The 25,868-nt window shown below is 40.2% G+C and overlaps 1 protein-coding gene across 2 annotated transcripts in view; it reads right to left on the reverse strand.

Annotated features, from left to right (window-relative positions):
• AKAP1 (A-kinase anchoring protein 1) overlaps nucleotides 1–2,217 on the reverse strand; it is a 50,695-nt gene extending 48,478 nt beyond the window's left edge. The window contains exons 1-2 of one of the 2 annotated variants that reach the window (XM_069067450.1): nucleotides 2,067–2,217; nucleotides 729–796 (exon numbers count right to left, since the gene is read on the reverse strand). The gene's annotated coding sequence lies outside the window, so the exon portion shown is untranslated. The remainder of the gene's footprint in view (nucleotides 1–728; nucleotides 797–2,066) is intronic. The other variant, XM_069067449.1, reaches the window with a different exon arrangement.
• Between the last annotated feature and the right edge of the window lie 23,651 nt (nucleotides 2,218–25,868).

Raw genomic sequence — 25,868 nt, forward strand, 5'->3', positions numbered from 1 at the left:
TGCTTTGAAAGGAGAAAGGGCTGAGACCTCTCCAGGAGGTCAACCTGGAAAGAAACTGCACTTTACTGCTAAAACCCAGAGTGAATCCAAATGAAGACAATCAGGTAATACCAAGTGACACTACAGGGCTTTTATTGTTTTTGTTTTAAATAGTACAAAGCATCACTTAAATTTTAAGAAGAGTTCTTTTCATTTCTAACCATCCAAAGCTTTGCTTTCTACACATAACAAGGAAGAGCCAACAAGTTTTGGATTTAGTTCCTATTATAGATTAGAGGTTATCTCAGAGTGATTCCTACATGGTTTGTGATTATTTAAATTGTGTGAACAAAGAGCCCTTCCCTTATTGGTGATTAAACCTGGGGAGGGGGGGTCAGAGAGGGAGGAGAGCACCCACAGAAGGAGGGAGATCTTGCAGGTTGTACAAATCCGTTTCAGCTGAGATTGGTTTCACTTAATATAAATACTAAAATACCAAGTAGTCTGTACTGAAATTGGAGGACAATAGGTAAACCAGCCTCATTTCTCCCCCCCAAAAAATTCACACCAACTTAAAAGGTTTCTCTCTAGGTATCTCTACCTCCACTTAGAGCAAAGGCCATTACTTATCAGTAAAGGCAGATGGGGAAAGTGGGAACCTGCTGGACAGGGCATCTGCTAGTAGAACTAGGATCAAAATGTCAGACTGTTTCTATTTTGACACCTGACCTTGCCCCCATTACACACACCTTCTGCTTGCAGTTCACCTCCACTTCCCATTTCTGCCCCCAGGAAAACGAGGGTGGAATAAGTTTTCCTAATGAAGGGGAAAGGAAAAAACAACTGGATCTCAGTTATATAATCTTCAGGCACTTCCCGTAGGCTCAAAGAACAGCACAGAGCCAAAAAAACAAAACAAAAACCCGTTAGTCTCATACACTTTATGCCAGCTGCCGTCCAATAGGGCTAAGAGGCACTGGAGAGAAAAGAAAGGCTGGCCAAACTCAACGCCCGCCCCCTCCAGAAGCTGAATCGGGTCCTGCCCAAGCACCTTCTTTTTAGCTTTGTTTTAAACTAACTCCAAACAGGTGCGTGTGCCCACCCAAGAGACCCAGCACCCGGATCGTTGCTGCAGATTCTGAGACAAATCAACTCTTCTCCATAACATTTGTCCAAAAGCAACCCTGGGGGTGCAGGGATTGAAGCTTCTCCGATGAAGCACACTACTCCACCAGCTTTTCTCTAGGAGTCAGTACTCCTCCCCTGGAGTCTCCATCATATCCCATTTCTTCCTCTCCCCAAAACACTAGCTAAGGTTTTTTTTCTCCTCGCTTCACAGGACTGATGCCCATATTCACATGGTCGGTCAGTCTTGCAGAATACTTCTCTGCTACCGTCTACTACAGAGCGAACCCCATCGGTGAAACCAGCAAGGGGCCTGGCTCTCAGTTACCACCTGCCTTACTCTGACCTGGGACGGGATTGGGGCCTAAGAGCGGACGACATTTTTAGTTAGTTGCTGTTCAAAAGGCCAGCATCTCTAAGAGCGGGGTGGGAAAGAAGGGGGGAAGCCAGTCCTCGGACCCCCTGGCCCCACCCCATGTCAGGGCTGCGCCCTTGGCATCCGGCTCTGTCCTAAGGCCCCCTCTGCCCGTTCGAGCTGGGTACACACGACCTTTGAAAAGTAAACGCACGCGGGGCTGGGCGACCTTGGGTGGGACAAGTTCAGCTCGGTGGCTTTCTTGGGAGTGGAGCGCACGGAGCGGGCAGCCGGACAAGGAGAGAGAAGCCAAAAAGTGAAGTTACGGAGAAGGGCACCAGTCCAGAACCGGCTGAGGACTGGGGCCCTGGGGTGTTTAACCACGGGGTAGGTGCAAACACACACGGCTGGGAGAACTGGGGGGCCGCTGCTCAGCCGCAGGCTTCCCCAGCATTTATCAGCCGTCAGCCAGCCCGGGAATTGCCCCCATGAGCGGGGCGGACCCGACAGGCGTGGAAGTGAGTCGGAGAGCCCGGGGCCAAACGCCTCCCAACCCAGCCGGGGCAGAGGTGGGGAGACCCCCCCCACCCCGATCACCCACACTTACGAGCTCTTAGGCGATCGCACCCCCAGGTGCAGTCAGTCCACGTGCAGCTATCGCTGCCCCCACCCCCCCCCCCCGACCCCACCGCCGCCCCCTTCTCTGCCTGGGCCCAGGGGCTCGGCTCCGCTCCGGCCGCTCCCCCACGTGCTCAGCCCTGCTGCTGAAACTCTGAGACTTTAAATAGTGGAGGCGCGCGCCGCCGACGTGCACGCGCTGAGAAACCCCGCCCCTTTCCTCCGCTCCACCTCCCAGTCCCTCGCGGTTCACCCTCCACTCCTCCCCTAAGAGAGTACGCACGCGCAACCTCATGCTTCCGCCCTCCCCGCCCTCGCCCACACCCAACTCCCCGTAACCTCTCTTTCACGCATGCGCAATCCCATGCTCCCCCCGCCCTCACCCACCGCCCAGCCTTCACACACTTACGCACCCATGGGTTCTCGCTCCTGTCCTCCCTCCCTCCTTTCTTTCCTGCCCCCACCCAACTCCTCACAACCCCGCCTTTGCCCCCTGCGCACGCGCGGGCCAAAGATTTCCCCCTCTTTCCCACCTTCTGACTCCCCTGCTCCCACCCAACACTGCCTTCACCCACTGCGCACGCGCATTCAGTTTCCCTCGCTCTTTGCTTTGCTTCTTCTGCTCCACTTTCCTGGCTCAGACCCGGGAGACCCAGCTAGATACGATTTAGGACGTAAGTGTTGGGGAGGGGGTGTCGAGCGGACTGGCTTTCTGCAAGCCTGAAATATGATCCCGGCATGAGCCTTTCCTTCCTCTTTCTATCACCTTGGTAGTAGTCTCAGCTCAGCCACCAACTTGCTGAGTGACCTTAGACAAGTCGCTTTCCCTCTCTGGTCCTCACTCGTCTCCAAAAAAAATGATAGTATACTGAATGACCCCGCCCCCCCCTCCTGCTCTAACAAAACCTTTCTGCCTGTAGGGAGGATTGGCATTCTCTTAGCTCTTTATGAAATTCAAAGCCCACAGCACCATATCTACCAGCCACTCAACAAACACTGAGTGCCTACTTTGTGCTAAACACTGTGCTGTGTGCTAGGGACACAAAGAAAGGCTAAAAAACAGTCTGTGGTCAAGGTGCTGGCAGTGTAATGGGAGAGAGACCGGCCAAACAACTATAAACAAATAAGATGTGTACAGGACAAATTGGAGACGTTAGCATTAAGCACTCAGTCTATTAAAAAATAAAAGTACCTGGGGACATCTCCCACTACCACCAAGATGTTCCTCTGATGAGAAGGATGAAGGCTAATGTCCCTGAGCATCACTGGTACCTAAAACCCAAAATAAAGGGTTCCTAGCAATTTAAAAAAACTGATCAATGTGAAGATGAAACATGTTCCACCAGTTGTGTTAATTGTGGGATTATGATCCATGAGAAAAAAGGCTCACCAGAGGGGCATTAGTCACCACTGGCTCCTTGGCTACCTAGGAAACAGGTTCCACCAATATCCCAGGAGGGCAGAGAGGGAGGGGTTTGACCTAGAGAAACATCTTCCTACTCTGAAGGCTGAGTTCCACCTTGGAAGAATCTCTGGTCTGGGGTGTGGAACCTGAAGCCTTAAGGCCACATGTGGCCCTCCAAGTCCTCAAGTGTGGCCCTTTGACCAAGTCCAAGTTTTACAGAAGGAATCCTAAAGGACTAACCTATAGAGGTTCCCCAACCCTTGTCTGGTCTGTTCCACACTAAGACCAACTAGCTTGTCTTACAGAGAGTTCTTGTGAGAAGTAACTAGAGAAGAAATATTTTTTAAACACATCATTAAAATTGCAATCTTTAAATAATTCTTTCATATCAGGCTTTTATTAAGTGCAAACATTTATTAGGCTTGGTTAAAATTCATCAAAGGATTTTTTTGGTTTAATTGCATTCTCCCCTGTCCACCCCCACGTGTTTGTTAGGCTTCCTAATACTTCTATAACTTTTTGATACAAAAAGACTCCTGTAGGTCTGTAGAGTTGGTAATTTCCTCCAGGTACCATACAATGGATTATATCCTACTACCAGATTCTCATCAGCAATGGGCTTTTGTGGGGAATGATGTGGGTTATAATAATAAAAACCTCTAATAGGAGGAAGAATTTATATTTTTATTAGTGTTTGTGAAGTTGGAGATATTCTATAGGTCAGGGACAAATGTGGGCTGTTAAATTATAGACAGTAAGTTTTTTTTAATGTAGGAGAGATCCAGAAGGCTTGATTTTTAAAAGCAAATATATATACTATATATATAAATATTTACTGTATATTATATATTATATAAGAAATATACACACACATATACATAATATATATTTGTACATACATGGCATATATACATATATACACAGTATATATACATTTCGTGTATATATATACCAAAGCTATAAATAAGATACTGGAAACTGTCTATATAGGGTAGAGAAAATAATGGGGCGGGCAGAAAGGCAAGCTAAACCCAAGGAGTAGATTGATGAAGTACTTCTAAATCAGGTTAAATTGGAGTACTCTCTGTAAAGCATAATGCTTAGTTTTCCTGGCAACTTCTAGGGACACGTAGCTCAAGTATGAAGGGCTTGCTGCTTTCTGATGATACAGCAAAACCCTCAGTGGTTGGTCCCTTCATTCGAACCCTGCTTTCTCACTCCCCATCTGGTATGAGGGTTGAGAATGGGAAAGAATGCATCAGAAAGGATTGGCTACTGACATAAGAAGAGCCATTCACAAAGCAGGCTTCAAAAGGAGTAACTGAGATTTCTAGTGAGGGGTAGAAGAGAGGCCTGCTCACCCCTGCCTGGGACCTGGCAGCAAGACAACTCCAAGATCGGGACACAGAATGCCTGTCCTGCCTAGGTAGCCTGAGACTAAGCCTGGGCCTTGTGGCCTTGGTTGCCTCCCCTGTTCCATGTTCAACCTCTAAGCATCGCTGGCTGAAAATAGATCCTGAGCTAGCTCTCGTTAGTCTTGGAGGCAGCCTCCTGGGTTTAAGAAGTCAGAATCTCCTGGGTCCCCAGTTGAAGCTGACTTAAGCAGGAAGATGAGCACCAACAAAAGGAGTCTGACTCCGACTAGCTTGCTAGAAGGTGTTGACCTAGAGGGAGACTGCAGAACCGAGTCAAAGGTGAAAGACAGATTTGTGAGTCCCATAAAATGCTCCTTCTATGTTTTAGGTGTCAACCTTGAAGGAGAACATGATAGTAGTTATCAGTAACTGCTCTTGTCATCTTTACCCTCCACATTTTCCACCCTCCAAACAGGACCATCCGAAGCCATGCTAGGGAGAAGCTAAACCACTTGACTCTCCACTCTCTAGGACAGACCTGTACAACTTGGCAATAGATATGGGCCAAAATTAAAATAAGCGTTTTCAGGCAGCAGATGGGTTGGACTAGAGACAGACTGATAATAGTTGGTTGCTGCAGGTCACCTGACAAGCAGGAGAGAAGGTACAGTGGCAACCCTACGTTTTTTGCCGGCCACCCAACATCCTGTATGTTGTGCAGGCTTGCTCTAAGACCTAGTATCTTCATTTTCATGGAGGCTATTTCCACTCTGCTTTTGCTCAAGTATCTGAAAGGGACTCTTAAACCTACACTATTGCCCAGTTAAGTCTAAGAGAGGACATCAACTGACCCAAATCAATCATGCTGCCACACTCAAAATAAGTGACAAGGTGCTACACCTGAATTGTGTTCAACTCTGTCAGGAAAGGACAGTCAGTGAATTAGAGGCGGGACCTAGGTCTAGACTTTAATCAATAGATCATAGGCTTTAGGCTAAGTGTGAAAAAAATCTTTGACCAATTTAGAAGTTCTTGAAAATCATTGACTGAACTGGAGTAATTATGCACAGCAGGAGTTTTACAATTGGTTAAGAAAACTTGTTTGCACCATGAGGGTCATTTAAAAAAACAGCCAGCCAGCTTGGATTCAGCTCCTGGTAACTTAGAGTGAAAGCCTATATAGCCCATCAGAAAGAATTACCTGGCGTGGTGGGGGGAAGAATAAGACTGGTGGGAGCCTTGGTCTCATCCTCCTACCCTTCCCATCATGGCAAAGAGGAGGACCATGTGAATGAACTTCTGGAGGATTTGGGATTTCCTAGACCTCTTATCAGCATCACTGAACCAGGCTGTGGAAAGGCAGATTCAGAGGTCTACAAGTTCAGTAGATGGACTACACTATACCTAATGGAGACATCTTGAGGATTACTATAAAAAAAAAAAAATTCCAGGAGCTGTAAGTTACCCCTTTGCCATATGGCCTCAATAATGTGAGGCCACTTTTACCTAGGGCCCTCTTGCTATGTATTAGTGGGAGAATGTGGCACAGACTTTTAGGGAGAGTATTTTATACCAACAATACCACTATGGTAAAATACCCCTCTCTAAAAGCTAATTAAATCCAACTGGCTAATAATTGATATGAACTGATAATCATGAGATGAAACATATTAGTTGTGGGGATCTGGGAGTGGGCTCATGGGCAATAACATTGGAAGGATGCTTCCTAAACCCTAAAGGCTTCCCCTAAAACTCAGAGGGACACTATACTCTAAGCATTCAACCTCCCAGAGTGAGTTGGGGTTGAGAGGGTAACTCCAGAGTATGTGCTGCAGAGGGGAATGCTTTAAATTTTAAATGGAGATAATTTCTTTACTTCTCATTAAATAGTTGTCTCTGCTCTCAAGGTGCTTAGGGCTTACTGTAATAGAACAAGAACTGGACCTAAGTCAGGATATCTAAATTCTTTTTTTTTTTTTTTTGCTTTTTAGAGATGGGGAGGCAGGGCGATTGGAGTTAAATGACTTGCCCAAGGTCACCTGGCTAGTAAATGTTAAGTGTCTGAGGTTGGATTTGAACTCAGGGCCTCCTGATTCCAGGGCTAGTGCTCTATTCTTGTACCACCCAGCCACCCCAGGATATCTAAATTCTAATCTTAACTGTGTCACTAACTTGCTGTGTGACTTTAGGTAAATGACCACTTCTCTGATCATCATCTTCCTACTTCCCTTTGAACTCTTTTATTTTGTAACTCTAGAAGGGAAAATGAATTATCTACCCATTAATTCATTCAATAGGCATTTGTTAATGACAAAGAGAAAGGTTGCTAGTGAATTAATTTTTTAAAAAGCATTTATAACACACCTACTATATGCAAGGCACTGCTCTGGGTAGGCCCTGGAGATTCAAAAGCAAAGAGAAAACATTTCCTGCCCACACATTCTACAGTTATACACTCTAAAAAAGCATACAAATTAGTATATGATAAGAGGAGAGAATACTTAGCCATGAGCAACATTTTGCTTCCCTGAAATATAATTAACATATTCCTAAGGGATCCTTATTAGACTTTAATTATAGTTTCTAAAATGAGGATTTAGAGAGGGGGAGAGTTGATGGCTGTAGTTCTTCATAAGAATATCCTCTGTCTTCCCCACCACCTCCCCACTATCCTATGTCTTTAGAAAATCAACTGAGATTCATTTAGAAAATTTGTCTATATCTATAATTCTGGAAAGTTATGTCAGCTCCTGGGGAGTCTCCACCTGTTCCTAATACTAAACAGTCCCTACAAAATCCATTTGGGATAGTTCTCTAAGATCTCCCAAGTACCATATAAAGAAGTCTCAAGTAATTCATTCAGCACAATGCTTAGAAAATCCCAAAATTACAGTCTCTATAGAGGACCCAGGCCTTCCACAGTAGGTAGTAGGTCGGGAGGTCACTGCCCCCCCTAAATGCAGAAGTTATCCAAATTCAGTTTATAGAATTTGTTACCTTAAAGTCATGGTCTTTAAAGATTCGGAGCACACTTACATCTGCCTCCAGTTCCTTAATACCCTCGATATTGTACTTTCTAAACCCCTTGGGTCAATAGCAGATGCTTCACAGTGTTCAGGCATAGATAGAAGGCCTTCTGCCAGAGTCATAGAGGCCTTGTCAGTTTTACTAGAATATACTTGGGCAAAATAATTTAAGATAATTTTCTTTATTTTCTCTTCATTTCTTATGAATTCTCACTTTTAATTTTTTTATATTGGAGATTTGTTTTTCATCTTTTTGGAGATCATATAGTTTATTTCTTAATTTTAAAAAAATTTTTTTCACTTTTTGGAAGGGGGAAGATAGGACAATTGGGGTTAAGTGACTTGCCCAAGGTCACACTACTAGTAAGTGTTAAGTGTCTGAGTCTGGATTTGAACTCAGGTCCTCCTGACTCCAGTCCCAGTGCTCTAGTCACTGCACCACCTAGCCACTCCAGTTTATTTCTTTCATTAGTTTTTTTTTTTAAAACAGTGCCTAGTTTTATTTATCAATTCAATGGAGTTTGTTTTTAATTTTTCTCATCCCTTTGATTTTAATAATTTCCATTTTTTGTTTGGCTGGGAGTTTTAAGATGTATAACTATTCTAGTTTTTTTTTTTTAATTACATACCCAATTCATTGGTTTAAAGGTGACTTTGTTCTAATCCTAAACCTGACTCACTGGACTGGCTCAAGTGAGGTCTGGTCCAGTCAGCAGGATGGGATTGGAATGACCTCATCAGAGTAGGATGATGCAGAGGAAAAGGAGACCAGGATGATTAGAGGCCCTGTTAGGGAGAGTTTTTTCCTGGGTGTGGGGAGGTAGGGTAGGAGAGGAGAATTAGGAAAACATTCTCCAGATTATGCAGAAGAAAGAAAAGAATGTCTAGTAAAACAAATAGTGAAATCACAGAAGAAAGAGGTTTAGAGAGAAAGACAGCTTTGGAACATTCTGAATTTATGTTATATATTTATACATTACATATATAGGTATTGCATATCCTATATATTACATATATATAGCACCTACATGTGCAGATCTATTATATATGTGTGTATACTGTATGTATATACATATATAAATATGTGTGTGAATATATTTAAAACAAACTCTACATGGTAGAGATTTGGGGTTTCATGTATTATTCTCTTTTTCTGCTTTTCTTTATATACCTCAGGTATGGGGGCTTGCTGAGCCCTCCTCAGGGTTGCTCATCTACCTTTGGTATCCACTTTCACTCAACTCTCACCTGTGGCTCCAAGCAGGTGTAGCATATGCATCAGCTACACCCTGGTAAAATTGTCTTGGCAGTGAGGGTAGCCAATAGGCCTCAAACCTGTTAGTGAGTTAGGGAAATGTCTACCCCAAGCATGTGAAGATTTCCCCTCTTGGAACTCGCAGATGAAAACAATTTGTCCCAATGGCTGAAGCAGGTTTTGTGGAGTACTTAGAGCTTGGTTAGATATCAAAGATGCCAGTGTCATACACTGCATCCTAGGCCATTGCCAGTTTTGATTTTGGTCTTGCCACTGGACTTCAATGACTCTGTAAGAAAGAGTTAAGCTGATGACTTTATGTAACTCTACTTCACTTAAATCTAGTTTTACACTCAAGTCAAGTCAAGGTATCACCCCATGATGTCATTGGTTTTCTTCGAATATGAACCCTAAACAACAAAATAGTAATTCTTTCTAGTATGTGTCAAATTCAGAATTATAATTTTTTAAATTTACTAAAAAAGAGAATTGCCTATTCATATTCTTTGACCTATTGGGGAAATGCTCTCTTGCTCTTACAGAGTTTATCAATTCCCTACATATCTTGGATATCAGGTCATTATCAGAAATGTTTACTACAAAGATTCCCCTCCCCCCATTAACTATTTCTCTTCTAATTTGATGGAGATCTTAAGAAATCATCTAGTTCTTCTCACCCTTGGGATCACATTAATCTACCCTAGGTAGAAGCACAGCCATACTGTATTTGGCTGTACTTACTTGTTAGAAGGAAGGGCTTTGGAAATAAAGAAGGCTGTGGAAAGTAGCAATCATAATGATAAGAATAATAGGTGATTTCACACAAATAAAGTCAGATCTAAATAATTGGAATAATGAATAATCTAAATAATTGTTCATAGTTAGACCAAACTAATATACTGAAAATTACAATTTTATCTAACTTAATTTACCTACTTAGTGCCATACCAATCAACTACAAAAAAATTCTTTTATAGAACTAGAAAAAATAATAATAAAATTCATCTGGAAGAACAAAAGGTCCAGAATATCCAAAAAATTAATGAAAAGAAAAGCTAGGGAAGGTGGCCTACATATTATAGAGCAGCAGTCATCAGAATTACTTGGTATTGGTTGAAGAAAAGAGTGGTAGATCAGTGGAATAGAATAGGTACTCAAGACATACCGTGTTTCCCCGTTAATAAGACCTATCCCGAAAATAAGCCCTCCCCTTACTGTGTAAGATTCCTCTAAAATAAGCCCTCCCCCGAAAATAAGCCCTATTGAGATTGCTACTGTAGTGAAGGTGATCCCCTGTGCTACATGCTACATTATGGTACCCTCTGTATGCACCACTCCCCCCCCCCGTGAAACGCACACCGCGCTCCGAGCTGCATCCAATCAGAGCTGCAGCAGTGAGCGCGTCATCCTGTTCTTCCCCAGTGATTTGCTTGCTGGCGCCATTAAGAGCAGTGCCGCGGAGGAGAGCTGAGGCAGGACAAAATAAGCCCTGCCCTGAAAATAAGCCCTCTGGTGTTTTTCTTTCCAAAAAAAAAAAATAAGACAGTGTCTTATTATCAGGGAAACACGGTAGTAATCAATGACTATAGTAATCTACTGTTTGATAAACCCAAAGACCCCAGCTTCTGGGAGAAGAACTCACTATTTGACAAAAAATGCTGGGAAAATTGAAAAATAGTATGGCAGAAATTGGGCATAGACCAATATCTTACACTGAATACCAAAATAAAGTCTAAATGGGTTCACAATTTAGATATAAAGGCTGATACTGTAAGCAGTCTGGGAGAACAAGGAATAGTTTACCTATCAGATTTATAGAGATGGGAAGAATTTATGACCAAACAAGAGACAGAGAGTATTACGGAATGGAAAATAGACAATTTTGATTACATTAAATTGAAAAGTTTTTGTTCAAACAAAGCCAATGTAACCAAGATTAGGAGGGAAACAGAAAATTGGGAAAGAACTTTTACAACCAGTGTCTCTGGTAAGGCCTCATTTCTAAAATATACAGAGAACTGAGTCAAATTCATAAGAGTACAAGTCATTCCCAATTGATAAATGGTCAAAGGATATGAGCAGGCAGTTTTCAGAGGAAGAAATTAAAGATATCTATAAGCACATGAAAAAATACTCTAAATCACTATTGATCAGAGAAATGCAAATCAAAACAACTCTTAGGTACCACATCTCACTGGTCAGATTGGCTAACGTGACAAAACAGGAAAATGATAAATGCTGGAGAAGATGTGGGAAAATTGGAACACTAATGCATTGTTGGTAGAGTTGTTAACTGATCCAACCATTCTGGAGAACAATTTGGAACCATGCCTGAAGGGCTATAAAAATGTACATATCCTTTGACCCAGCAATACCACTTTTAGGGCTATATTACAAAGAGATCATTAAATTGGGAAAAGGACCTGTATGCACAGAAATATTTATAGCAACTCTTTTTATGGTGGCAAAGAATTGGAAATTAAGGGGATGCCCATTAATTGGCAAATGGCTAAACAAGTTGTGGTGTATGAATGTAATTGAATACTATTGTGCTATAAGAAATGAGGAGCAGACAGACTTCATAATAACCTGGAAAGACTTATATAAACTGATGCTGAGTGAGGGAAGCAGAACCAGGAGAACATTGTCCACAATTACAGACACATTGTATCTGTGATAACTCTCTGATAGACTGGGCTCCTCTCAGCAATGCAAGGTTCTAAGACAACTCTAAAGGACTCATGATGGAAAAGGCTATCCACATCCAGAGAATTACAAAATCCGAATGCAGATTGAAGCAAACTACTTGCTCTCTCTCTTTTTTGTTTTGTTCCTTGTTATTCATTCCATTGGTTATAATTCTTTACAACTTAACTAATGTTTAATGTGAAGGTATATGCATAAACTATATCAATCAGATTGCATGCCGCTATTGTGGGGGAAGAAGGGGAAGAAAATTTGGAACTCCAAAACTTGTGGAACTGAATGTTGTAAACTAATAGTAAATACATTTTTAAAAAAATAATAATAGGTGACATTTATATACGTATATTTATATACAACAAGAGTTAAGTCTTTCTTATCATGATGCAAAATCATGTGTCATTTTGTATCATGATACCAAAAAAGGGGGAGGGGGAAGAGTACCAATGCATCATGTAAAAAATAAACAGAAGAAAGCAAATGAAAGTTTAGAAGGAGTCAGATAATCAGAACAATGATGGAGCTACCAGTTTAAATTTGAAATGTACAAAAAAAAAAAAACAGGCTGTACACAGTGGTGGGGGGAGAGGGAGGCCAGACAAACTGTACATTATAGAAGTTTAGTTTTCTATTTAAGTTCTTTTTTTAATTGAATATTAAAATGTTAACTTTACATTTATTATATTCTTAATAAAAAACATTTTTTTAAAAACAGCAAAGAAAGAAAAGGGTGTCAATGAATCATGTGAAAATATGTAAAAGTGAGTAGAAGGAAGTTCAAAAGGGATATAGTCAGGTGGGACAGAATTGGAACAAACATAAATTTTGACATATACTCCCCCCTTTTTTTAAGCTGTAGGTAGTAGAGGTGTGAATTCAGGGGTATACAAAAGGAAGCTCATTTGGGCCTGGATGAGCAAATGTTAAATTTTCAGTGTAAGCATTTATATTTGAGAAGTCAACAAATACAACAAATCAGAGTTGTATTTCTTGTTTTGTTGTTTGCCTAAATATAGGAAAGTAATGGAGAAAATGTTAACAATGAAGATTGTTTTAAAATGTCTTACATATTTTTGTGTGGAGCTGATTGTTAAACTCTAGCACACCCCTGCATTGATTCACATGAAAGTTTCTTTTTCTGTGCTGTTTTGCATGGAGAAATGTTCATATTTGTTAAGGTTTGTCAAAATTATAATAATAAAGAAGGAGGAGGTGGAGGAGGAAGAGAAGAAGAAGAAGAAGAAAGAAGAAGAAGAAGAAGAAGAAGAAGATTGAAACAAATAATTAGTTTTATAGATGGAAATCGTAGCTTTTTGAAAGCAGGGATAAAAAGGATCACAAGATGAGTGACTACATTTTTAGTTAAAGTTTAACACCTCCTTGTTAGTCCCTTGCATTCTATGTTTGTGATCTTGGGCTTCCTGAGCTGAGAATTTCTCAGAGGCTAACATAAACATTTAAGCAAAAGCAATCTCATAAAGTGACCAGACTGACAATTTAAAACAGCATTTTGTTCATGTAGTTTCCTGTTTCAAATACAAAGGGAGGAAGGTATGTTTCATTATCTGTTCTCTTCCCTTGTATGAGCAGAGTGGGTCAGCTGTGTGGTGGAGTAGATAGAGTGGTAGGTCTGGAGTCAGGAAGACTCATCTTCCTCAGTTCAAATCCCACCTCAGATACTTATTAGCTGTGTGATTCTGGGCAAGTCCCTTAACCCAATTTGCTACAGTTTCCTCATCTGTAAAATGAACTAGAGAGAAGGAAATGGCAAACCACTTCACTGTCTTTGCCAAGAAAATCTTAAATGGGGTCATGAAGAATCAGTCATGATGGAACAACAACATGCTGCTATTAGTACTTTAGTATGTATTGAAACTTTATCTCTGTCTTTTACTTCTTTGGGGTATATGCCCAGTATTGGGATCACTGGGTCAAATGGTCAAAAATAAAACTTTTCTTGCATAATTCCAAATTGTCATCCAGAACTATTGGACAATTCTTAGTTTTACCAATATGCTATCACTATGCCTGCCTTCCCATAATCCCTACAACACTGATCAAATTTTTTTTGTTATCTTCATTTTTTTCATCTTTGATTTTGTTATCTTCATTGTTATCTTATTTTTTTTTTTTTTTGCTTTTTGGAGGGCAGTTGGGTTTAAGTGACTTGCCCAAAGACACATGGCTAATAATTGTGTCAAATGTCTGAAACCTGATTTGAACTCAGGTCCTCCTGACTCCAGGGCCAGTGCTCTATTCATTGCGCCACCCATCCAACCCTATCTTCATTTCTCAAGGTATAATGTGAAGCAGTAACTTTTTAAAATGTTTTATTGGTCTTTTCTTTTTTTTTTTATTTTACCCTTACTTCCCATTGACCCCATCTTCCCCTTTCCCCATAAAATCCTCCTTGTAACAAATAAGTATAGTCAAGTAATCAAACCCCTGGCCATGTCTGAAAATGTGTGCCTTGTTTCATCTACCTCCTTTCTACTGATACAAAACATGTTTCACCATCAGTTATGATTGGTTGCTACATTGATTTTGTTCTGAAGTCATGATTGGTTTTGGCATTAATTAAAATTCTGAAAGTTTTCCATGTTTCCTTTACATTTTGAAGTCATTATGGAAATTATTCTTCACTCATGTGACTTATTAGAAAACACCTCTTCTTTTATACAGGTATCCTAGAGGTCAGGGAAAGGGGTTTATCCAGAGTCTTTTTGATATATGCGACTCTTCAACTTCATATGATATCCATATCTATTCTTTCTCATCTACCCATAGGGTGAGATGATGACCCCATTCTCCACACCTAAAGCTCTTCTATTTCCATGACCTTGAACTCTAAAATTCTTCTCTCTGATTCCAAGGTTCTTCTGGGTTTGCAAATGAGAGTAATACCAAAAAAAAAAAAAAAAAAGGAAGAAAAGAGTGCTAATTAATCATTTAAAAAATAAGCAGAAGAAAACAAATGGAAAATTATATAAGAAGAAGGAAAGAAGGAAGGAAGGAAGAAAGAGAAAGGAAGGCAGAAAGAAAAAGAAAGAAAGAAAGAAAGAAAGAAAGAAGAAGGAAATTTAGAAAGCAACCCAGATAATCATGGCAGTGATGGAGCTAGGGAGTTAATTGAAATGTACTAAATCATGCTTTCCCTCTGTCTTATTCCTTTTAAACCTATTTTTCTGTGTGTGTGTGTGTGTGACAAGAATGAGACTTTAGGGGCGGCTAGATGGTACAGTGAATAGAGTACCCACCCTGGAGTCAGGAGGACCTGGGTTCAAATCCTGCCTCAGACACTTAACACAAAACTAGCCACGTGACCTTGAGCAAGTCACTTAACCGCAATTGCCCTACCTTCCCCCCTCCAAAAAGCCAAAAAAAAAAATTACAAAAAAAAATTAGACTTTAATCCATTTTAAGTGGAGTTTGTAACACTAAGAGATAGATGGGTAGCAAACACAATGACCAATGGACATCTGATTGGTATAAGGATATATATATATTGGTATATATATATATATATATATATATATATATAATTAATTATCCTGTACATATCATATGGTGGTGGTTGTATATCCTCAGTGTATCTCATTGTACATGGAGTCACTGAGGCACAGCACTAGAGGATCTCAAGAGGCTGAATCCGAGTAAGGCTGTTGAACAGACTGGACTTTTTTAGGATATATATACTCTATAGGAAAACAGACTGAAAATGTGACCAGGCAGAGTAGAGGCCCCTCAGGAGCCCCCATGTTTAAACCCCCCAATCCTCTGTTCTCTCCCAATCCCATGTTCTGGCCTTGCTTTTCTCCATTCAGTCTTAACCTTATGGTTAGCCTATTCAACAAGGCACTGTTCCAGTACTTTGATCTCTTGTGGCTTCATCATTCACACCCTGCTAGTCCTTAGCCCTGAGTAAACCCTGCCATCTACTTTTTTAGCTCCTGCTCCCCAAGCTCCCCTTTTACAAAGGATGGCACAAAGGCCATACTAAAAGGAAGATCCCTCTGTGGAAAAGGGATTAGAAATGACACAGTTAGCCTTTACTGTTGAGTTAGTTGAATAGAACATGTTCTCTGGCCCAAAACAGACATCTGTACAGCATTTCCCAGAATCATGGGAGATCAAAACAGGAAGGTACCTTAGAAATTATCTTGTTTAGTTCCCTCACTTAAGGGAGAAGGAAACAGACACTCTCAAGAGGGAAAGTGTCTTTGCAAGGTCTTATGGGTGATTAATAGCAGAGCATGGCTCCCAACTCAAGTCTCCTGACTCCAACACTAGTGCTCTTTCCACAACAGCAAGTTCCCTCCCTATCAAATGGAAAACTGACATAGGATAATTTCCCTATGTTTGTCTCTAAAAATAAAGTCCCAGATAAGGAACCTTTTTACTTGTATTAAATTGGATGGGGTCCTACTAAGGGTAATTTTTTTTTTTGGAGGAGCAATTGGGGTTAAGTGACTTGCCCAAGGTCACACTACTAGTAAGTGTTAAGTGTGTGAGGCCGGATTTGAACTCAGGTCCTCCTGACTCCAGGGCCGGTGCTCTATTCACTGTGCCACCTAGCCTCCCCCTAAGGGGTAATTTTTTATGTATGGCAAATAAAATGATGGGGCAGCTTGGTGGCACAACAGAGAAAGTGGTGGGCCTGGAACACATGAGTTCAAATGCAGCCTCAGACACTTACTAACTGTGTGACCCTGGGCAAAACACTTAACCTTCTTTGCCTCAGTTTCTTTATCTGTAAAATGAGGTGGAGAAGGAAATGGCAAACCAGTATTTTTGTGGGAAAACAAACAAACAAACAAATCCAAAAAGGGTCTGAAGAGTTGGACATGACTGAAAAATGACCAAACAGCAACAACTAAAATGAAAAGATGCAGAGCCCAGGAAGGGCACTATGGGGCAGATACTTGCAATTCTATCTAAAGTAGAGAAACAGGGAAGTAGAATAATATATAATGCAAGCAGAAGGCCTGAGTGGGTGATGAGAAGGGTAATAGATGCAGAAGAACTGCCAGCTGGAGAGATACCAAAAGAGATTGTCTGGCTTTACAAGGAAAGGCACTCATTGTGACTGGTTGTTGCTCTTTCAGAAGGAAAGTCCTGGTATCTAGTCTTCTGGGAGTTGGCAAATGGCCTTATGGGGCTTTGCTGTTTCTTTCCATTCTGTTTCCAGCAGTAGCTCCTTGTAGATGAATGGGAAGGTATGGGTTTTTTTCCTTTTTTTTTTTCTCAAAGAAAAGACAGTTTAGCTTTGTTAAATTTTAGTGATGTACAAGTTAGTCTCCATCCAACATAGCATGGTATGATAGGAAAATAACCGGTTTTGGAGTCAGAAGATTTGGGTTTGAATCCCAACTCTGCTACTCAGTAGCTATGTGAACCTGGGCAGATTGCCCAACCTTTCTGAGTTTTACTTCCACAGGTATAACATATAGATAATACTTATGCTCCCTCCCTGAATGAGTTGCTGTGACACTAATGCTGTGACTTGGTTCAGTTGTTCTGGAAAGCAACTTGGAACTATGTCCCCAGAGTTACTAAACTGTGCATACCCTATAACCCAGATAAATCACTCCTAGGCCTATACCCCAGAGATCAAAGAAAAAGGCAAAGGACCCATATGTACAAAAATATTTATAGCAGCTCTTTTTGCAGTAGCAAAAGAACATACATTTTGCCTTGAAGCTAATTTGATGATTTATGCTGCTTCATTTGATGAATATTTGTCACAAGGGCTTTGTTTTTATTTTTTCTTGTTTCCCAATTGGGGAAAGAGTGAAAAGGGAATAGAAGGATAAGGTAGCAAAAATAAAGGAGAAAAAAAGGCTATTGAGGCATCTTAAAAAAAAAAAATCAGAGAAGAGAACAGAAGTCCAGAAAGAAGCACTGAAAAGCAGAATAGCTGTGATAATTACAGGTTAGATGTAGATATAAAAAGAAAAGTTGTACATCTACAGCTTTATGTTCAATCTTCTTTTTCTGTTAACTTTGTATCTGGAAATGCCCAATTTATTTGAAGTTTTTCAGTGATTTGTAAACTGCAAAGTAGTTTAGCACTTTTTTAAATTTAAACTTCTTAATGATTTTTATTTAACAAGCCTTTTACTGTACCATTTTCTCAGGACATAAGGAGGGTTCAAAACTCCCAGTCATTCAACTCACAGAGAGGAAACCACAAAGAAGGTAAAAAACTTTGGTACTATAAATGAAGTGCTGGATTTGGAGGCAGGGAGAACTAGGTTCAAATTCTGCTTCTGACTCACTAGCCCCCTTTTTTTGAGTCTCAGTTTCTTTATCTGTAAACTAAAGGAAAGGATTGACCTAGATGACTTTCTAGAACCCTTTAGCTAATAAATCTGTGATCCTGTTAATTTCCCAACAAACAAAATCTCTTTCTGATTATAAATTTTCTGCTAGTTCATAATGATAAAATATATAATCTTCCATTTTCCTGTAATACTTTTCTATATTTGTAATACTTTTCTGGCATTGAGATCACTTACCCATCTGGAATTATATTAAGATTCAAAGTTAATGTTTTTTTTTTCTTTTAACCAAACCACTCTCTAGTTTTCCTAGCAACTCCTGTTGAACTTCTCAAGCAGTTTGTGTTCTTGGATTTATTTACCAGTAGACTCCTGGGCGCCCAAGTTCCTAAGTCTCCATTATCTAGTCTATTTCAGTGATCTCCTTTTTCTGTTTGTTTATTCTTATCTAGTATCAGATTGTTTGGGTAATTATTGCTTTGTAATATAATTTGAGATATATTAAAGCCAAGTTCCTTGCCTTCCTACTTTTATTATATCTCTTGATATTCTTGACCTTTTGTTCCTCAAAATACATTTTGTTATTAGATTGTCTAATGCTATAAAGTACCCCATTGGCATTTTTTATGATTTCCTGAAATTTAGCATTTTTTTTGTTTCAAATTTTTTTTAATGCTTCTGAGAATATCTCTGAAGTCTGTTGTCCAGGTCATTTGTTTCTGTTTGTAGCTATCTCCCAGGTTTTTCCAATTCTGCTCTCTTTCGACTTTGCTCTAATATTTTTTGTTGTGACATGAAGTTTTCAGCTTCATCTCCTTTTTTTTTTTCCAGGGTATCTACTGCTTTACTAATACTTTCCAGCTCTCCCTCTAAGCCAATGGTCCTCAAAGTCTTGTGACCACTGGACACTCTTAAAAATTACTTAGGACTCCCCAAAGAGCTTTTGTTAACAATAATAATTAGCATTTATTTAGTGCCTATTATATGCCAGATACTGTGCTAAATGTTTTACAAATATTATATCATTATAACAACAACCCTGGGAGATGGGTGCTATTATTATCACCATTTTACAGGTGGGGAAACTGAAGCAACAGAGGTTAAGTGACTTGCCAAAGGACACACAGCTAGTAAATGTCTGAGGCTGGATATGGGTTATATTTATCAATATTTACCATATTAAAAATTTTAATACATTAATATTATTGTGAAAATTGTTTTGACCTTGCAGACCCCCCTAAAATAGTATACAGTATCACCTAGTGATCCTTAGACCGCACTTTGAATAGAACTGCTTTCTCCACTTTTAGAGATTGATGTTCTTTTTAGTTAAGTGACATGTTTCTAGCTATTTTGAAGTGATGGGTTTATATAAAACCTCTCACTGAGCCATCTTGCTAATAGTTTCTCTTTGTTAGTTTTCTAAAAAGGAGGAAAAATTATGAATAGTAAGGTCCTTTACAACTTGACTTCATTGGAATGGGATGAGTCAGGCATGCTTTGAAGAAATCTGGAGATTAACTGATTTTGATTCTAGCAACATTCCCCTAATGTGTCCAAATACCTAATATGGGCTTATGTACTCAATGAACCTATTAAATCTTAAATGTTCATTACACTTCATTAACATGGTGCATGGATATTTTTTTTTAATATGGCATGGGTATTGCTTTACAGATAGTTTCAAAAAGCTACACACATTCACATTAAACTATTAAGTGTTCCCCAATCTTTCTCATCTATTCTAGTGTCTTTGTGATTTTGCACCTGATGGCCAAGAACATTAAAAATATAAAGAATCACATCAGCAGTGTAGTAGAGAGTAAAAGGGGGGAATTTTGATTTGTAATTGTCCAGACTTGTGATTCTACTGGGGTAGAGAACTGGTAAGAGAATTCCCTCTACTAAAACATATCAATAAATGTTCTATAGCCTACATACTTAGAGAGTGGTTTGGACAACTTAAGTTGTTAAGTTAAGTGACTTGCAGAGATTATACAGCTAGGATGTTTCAGATGTATAACTTGAAATAAGTGTCATCCTGAATCCAAGGACAGCCCTCTCTCCCAGATCCCTTACTGTTTTGCATTATTTTATTTTTACTGAAACATATATAGCATCTCCATTTCTTTTCAATATACAGTGCTATATAATGTTTTTATAGCTTTTTATCCAATGAGCTTGAATCTCCACAGACAACCTGAAACCCACTCAGCACAAAAGACAATTCTTTTTACAAATTTATTCATTTTTAGCATTCCTTTTAAAAAATAGTTGAGTTCTTAAATCTCTCCCTCCCTGCTACTCTCCCCCCACCCATTGAGAAGGTAAGAAATGTGATAGCAATTGTCAAACCATGCAAAACATTTCCATATTAGCCATTTTGCAACAAAAAGGCAAAAAAATAAAGTGAAAAAAATATACTTCAGTCTGCACTCAGACTCCTTCAATTCTCCCTCTGAAAGTAGATAGCATTTTTCTTGATAAGTCCTTCAGAATTGCCTCGAATCATTGATTGAATTGCTGAGATAGCTAAGTCATTCACAGTTACAGTACAATATGTTACTATGCACTCAAGTTCTCCTTGTTCTGCTCACTTCACTTTCCATCAGTTACATAAGTCTTCCCTAGTTTTTCTGAAAGCATCAAGGTCATTGTTTCTTAGAGAACAATAGTATTTCATTACAATCATATATTACAACTTGTTGAGCCATTCCTCAATCATTGAGCATCCCCTCAATTTCCAATTCCTTACCACCACATAAAGAGCTGCTATAAATAAACATGTAATATATGTGTATATTTTAATATATAGGTCCTTTTACTTTTTCTTTGATCTTTGATCTCTTTGGAATACAAACTAGTAGTGGTATTTGCATTACTACCGTTATTAGTCCAGAGTCTGAGTTCTTCAGGGCTACTGGACTAGCTTATGCTAACTTATACTATCACAAGGGGGAAACCAAGTGTAGAAGGGATTCCCAAGTTCTCCAGGACAAAGAATGGGGGTCTACATGACATATTGTGTAACACAAACACATTTGTTTATTTAGTTCGGTTCAATAAGCACTTTGAAGTGCCTACTATGGGCCAGGCACTGAGGAGGTTTGAAAAAAAAAGGGCAAAACACAGTCTCTACTTTCTAGGAGCTTACAACCTGATGGTTTATCGGCATTCAAGCTGTGTTCAAGCTCTGAGAAGGAAGCAGGGGCTGCAGGCCCCAGAGTCTCTTGGACTTGGATGATACCTTCCTTGGGAGCAGTCACTCTTTAGAGCTCTCCACCCCTGCCTTGGGGGGATGAGACAGCTCTCAGGTGGAGTAGGCACTGCCTGCATGAGATTTCCATCTGCTAACTCGACTTCCCCCTTTTTTATGCCCTGAATATGTCTGGTTTCTGTATGTGACAGCTACCACAAACACTGCAAAATGATTTGTTACAATATTTCCTTTATAAGTCATTCAGGTACCTATATTATAGCATATTTGACACACAGAGATCGTTCCAGAGCAAGTTCTGTGTGATCCACAAGGCAGACAGGCAACTCTGACCACCTCACAACCACTCCAAGGACAATCAATTCTCAGTTAATTGCAGGAGGCAGCTAGGTGGGCCTGGAAGACCCGAGTTCAAATTAAACCTCAGTCGCTTGCTAGCTATGTGACCCTGGACAAATAATTTAAGTCTATTTGTTTCCATTTTCTCAACTGTAAAATGGTGATAATAATAGCACTTGCCTCCCAAGAATGTTGTGAGGATCATATGAGATAATATTTATCTTATATTTATTATATCTAATATTTATGCTTAGCAAAGTACCTGGTACATAGCAGGTGTTTGCTACATGTTTATCCCCTTCCCCTTCACATGTAGATGAACTACAAGTTACATTTTTAATTTCACATTTACTTCTTCTACAAGTTGTAACAGAAAGAGTAGCCTAGTTTCAAGTCCCACTTTTGATGCTCATTAGCTATTTGACAATGGAGAAGAAAATGATTAATTTCTCTGAGCCTCAGTCTTCTCATCTTAGCAGCCCTGATTAGTAGCATTTACTGATGCTTATATTGAAAGCTGGAAATTAAACAATAGGCTCTTGTGCTGGCTCCAATGTACTATAAGGAAAGTGGGAGAAAGGAACATTAGACGTTCATAGTGGTTTAAATATGATGGTTAAACTGGGAAGGTTTTCACTTTCTGGTTTTTTTTTCTTCTATTATTGTTCCCAGCACTTGATGATGAACCTCCAGAAAGGTAGAAGAGCACATGTCCCCCATCCAAGTACTAATGATAACTTCATTATATTTTTAAAAGGAAAAGCAAGTTACACATAATAGATTTGTAGTTTCATGTAAGTCACCCTTTTATTACACTGTTATAGAAATGCTTGTTTTATTCCATAAATTAAAAATCAATTATGTATATAGACATAAGTATATCTATATCCAAATATAAAAGAGCTTATGTTTCCCTGGGGGTCTTTGGTGGTCCATTATTGGCTTCTGAACTGCCTGGGAGCCAGGCCAAGAAGGGATGAGTAGTGATGATGCATCCTTTTGATGTGTCCAGCCTCAAAGAGGTCTATCTTAATTCTACATGACTAAGCTCAGTACCTTATCAGGGAGGGAGATTTCCCAGCTATGACAGATGGTGATCCTTTCCGTTAGCACAGGAAAGTGAACTGTATAATGAAACTGAGTTCAAGTCCTTGAATCTCTTCAGGATTCAATTTCTTCATTTGTAAAATCAGGGAGGGGATTGCAATGAAATGATCCTTACAATCTCTTCTAGCTTAAAAATCAATCTATTTTATAACTTTGTCATGATGATCATTACTTAGCTTCTTAACAAATCTTCCATCTATATTATCTTCCTATGCCATCTTTCACACCCTTGCCATAAAGTAGGTCTTGTCATTCATTCCCCTGCTCAAAGTCCTTCAGTAGGTCTCTGCTTGTCTATCAAATGAACTATGAAATTCTCATAGTCTTACCTCACATTATTCTCCTTTATATATTCTGTTTTCTAGCCAAAGTAGATTATATTCTGTTCATCATTCTGGTGCTGTCTTCTCTTTCTGTGACCACTCATGGAATTCCCCCATACCTAAAACGGAATGCTTCTCCATCTCAGTCTGATGATAGCCCTTCAGAGCCCCAAGTCAGGTGCTCTGACTAACCTAGCCTTAATCACTGAATGGGCATTGCCTCAGTTAGACTGAGACCTGGGAAAGAATTTAGCTTAAAAAGACCATGGTGTCTCGCTGCCTCTGGGGGCCATCTCCAGTTATCCTAATCTGTATCTTGCCACTGGACCCAGATGGCTCCAGAGAAGAAAGTGAGGCTGGTGACTTTGCACAGCCCTGCCTCACTAATATTCAGTTCACATGCAAGTCAATTTGGGGGGAGGGTCTTCAGGAGAAGTCAGATGAGGTCAATGAGTGATTAAGGGTGGGAAGTTGCTGGAGGCTACCTGGAGACTACAGACAATGGTGGGCTAGGCCAGTTCAAGGGTGGATTGATATTTTGATAGGCTCAAGAGTGGGAAGTAGATAGACAATGGAGAGCTAGGCTAGTAACAGAGGTCTGGGCCCAGCCACAGTGTAAGGCTTATTGCCTCATGCAAATGCCTCATATGATTTAATCAAGAGTTCAATGAAGGCTCCCAGAGCCTGTACCTCAAAGATTCAAGGAGATCTCAAGGGGGTTCCTAGAGTCCATACCTCATCAATAGGGCTTGGGAACAAGAGAAATGAAAGCTGTTGGAAAGACAGATAGGAGACAGGGGCTCCACAGAGAGAGAGATTTAGGTCCCTATGGACACAACAGAAGCCAGGACATCTATTCAGTCCTCTCCCCACCCTCCACCCCCGAGAATCCTCTTAACCCAAGACAGAAGCCAAGTGGAGACCACAGACAAGGAGCAGCAAAGAAGAGACACAAATACAGAAGAGCAAACTTAGACCTAGTTTTTCACTGATACTACCAAGAAAGCCCAGGGATAAGGACTGACTCTATCAGCCCCAAGCATTTTCTCCAGGGGAAGTGAGTTGCATAATTCAAATGAGGCTTATGTTTTAAGCCCAGAAGATGGTCTAAATTACTACAAAGGTGGGGCTCCTCTGAGGGAGAGGGTTTTGTCATCAACCCCAAGTGCCTTAACCTTGTACCTTAACCTTTACAATGTTATAAACCTGAAGAGACATATAAGGCCCTGGGGTCTTATATGTCTAAAGCCCAACAAGGGAGGGAAAGTTGTATTAACTATTTATGGGCCCTAGTGTGTCATTTACGTTTTCTGTCAGGTTAAAAATAAGTCCTATCTTTTTTATGTGTACTTACTGTGAGAGGACTGACTGGCAGAGGTTGGCTGGAGCCAACTGAGAGCCCCAACTGTTAAGTTTTCAGTGTGAGCATTTGCCTCTGGGAAATGCTAACTAACCCCGCGAATCAAGTCTTGATCTACTATTTTGTAGGTTGTCTAGATTTAAGAAAATGATGGATTTGGGGCGGCTAGGTGGCGAAGTGAGTAAAGCACCAGCCCGAAGGACCCACCCGAGTTCAGTTCTGGCCTCAGACACTTAACACCCACACACAAAAAACTAGCCTGTTATCTTGGGCAAGTTACTTAACCCCAATTGCCCTCCAAAAAGGCAAAAAGTAATGGAGAAAATGCTAATAATGCGGACTAAACTGAAGTGTGGGCTATGGGCATTTTTTCTCTTTGGAGAGCCAGTTGTAAAACATTTTCCAGTATATATACCACTTCCTCCAACTATAAATATTCCCCAAAGACTCTCCTCAGCTACTATCCCTCCACACTGCCTCATTCTGGGAACTCACCGGTTCTCATGACTTCAACCTCAGTCTTTCCAGCCCTGATTTGTCTTCAGGAGCTGTATTTCTGTATTTCCAGCTATATATTGGTTATATTAGCACAGCACAAAGGAAACAATTTGGAGTCAGGGAACTGGGTCAAGTCCTACTTCTGACACTAACTTGCTATTTGACCTTAGACAAGTCAGTTACCCTTTTGGAGACACAATTTCCTTATCTGATGTTAATAATAAAAAGATAAGGTTAATAATATTGTGTTGAGGTACAGGCTCTGGGAATCGTCTTGAACTCTGAATCTTCCCGTTTGATGAGGCATTTGCCTGAGTCCATAAGCCTTTCATTGTGGTTCAGCCCAAACTCAAGTTACCAGACTAGCCCTCCTTTGTCCAGCTACTTCCCACCGTGATGCTCCCAAAATATCTTTACACCCTTAAACTAGCCTAGCCCTCCATCGTCTAGCCTCCCGGTAGCCTCCAGCTACTCCCCATCCTTAATTTCTCTCTGGAGTCTGACCGCATTTGACTCCTTCTGAAGACCCTCCCCAAACTCCTGCTCTAGACCCCGCCTAGATTCCTCCCACAACCTTTCTGTATATGACCCCATCTTGACTCCATGAAGAGAGAAAGCTGGAGAATTTGCTAGCACAGACCCTCCAAAGCAAGCATCACAGATACCCCAATTCCTTAAGAGTCTACCCAATATGGTTAATCTCTAATAAACTGCTTTTCTTTGGCTGAGAGATTTGAGTGGAATTCATTCAGCAGGACTGTTAGTCAATAAAAATTTATTAAGTACTTACTATGCATCAGGCACTGTACTGTGCGCTGGAGATACAAGGGATACAAAGTGTCAATCGAGAACAAACCTAGAACTGAAAACCTTTTTTAGAAAAAAAAATTCTTTTAGCTTATCCAGCAGAAGGAAAAGTTGA

Source organism: Petaurus breviceps, unplaced genomic scaffold (assembly GCF_028583685.1).
Source record: "Petaurus breviceps papuanus isolate PSGF00001 unplaced genomic scaffold, PetGlider_PUasm1.0 90750, whole genome shotgun sequence".
NCBI classification, from domain to species: Eukaryota; Metazoa; Chordata; class Mammalia; order Diprotodontia; family Petauridae; genus Petaurus; species Petaurus breviceps.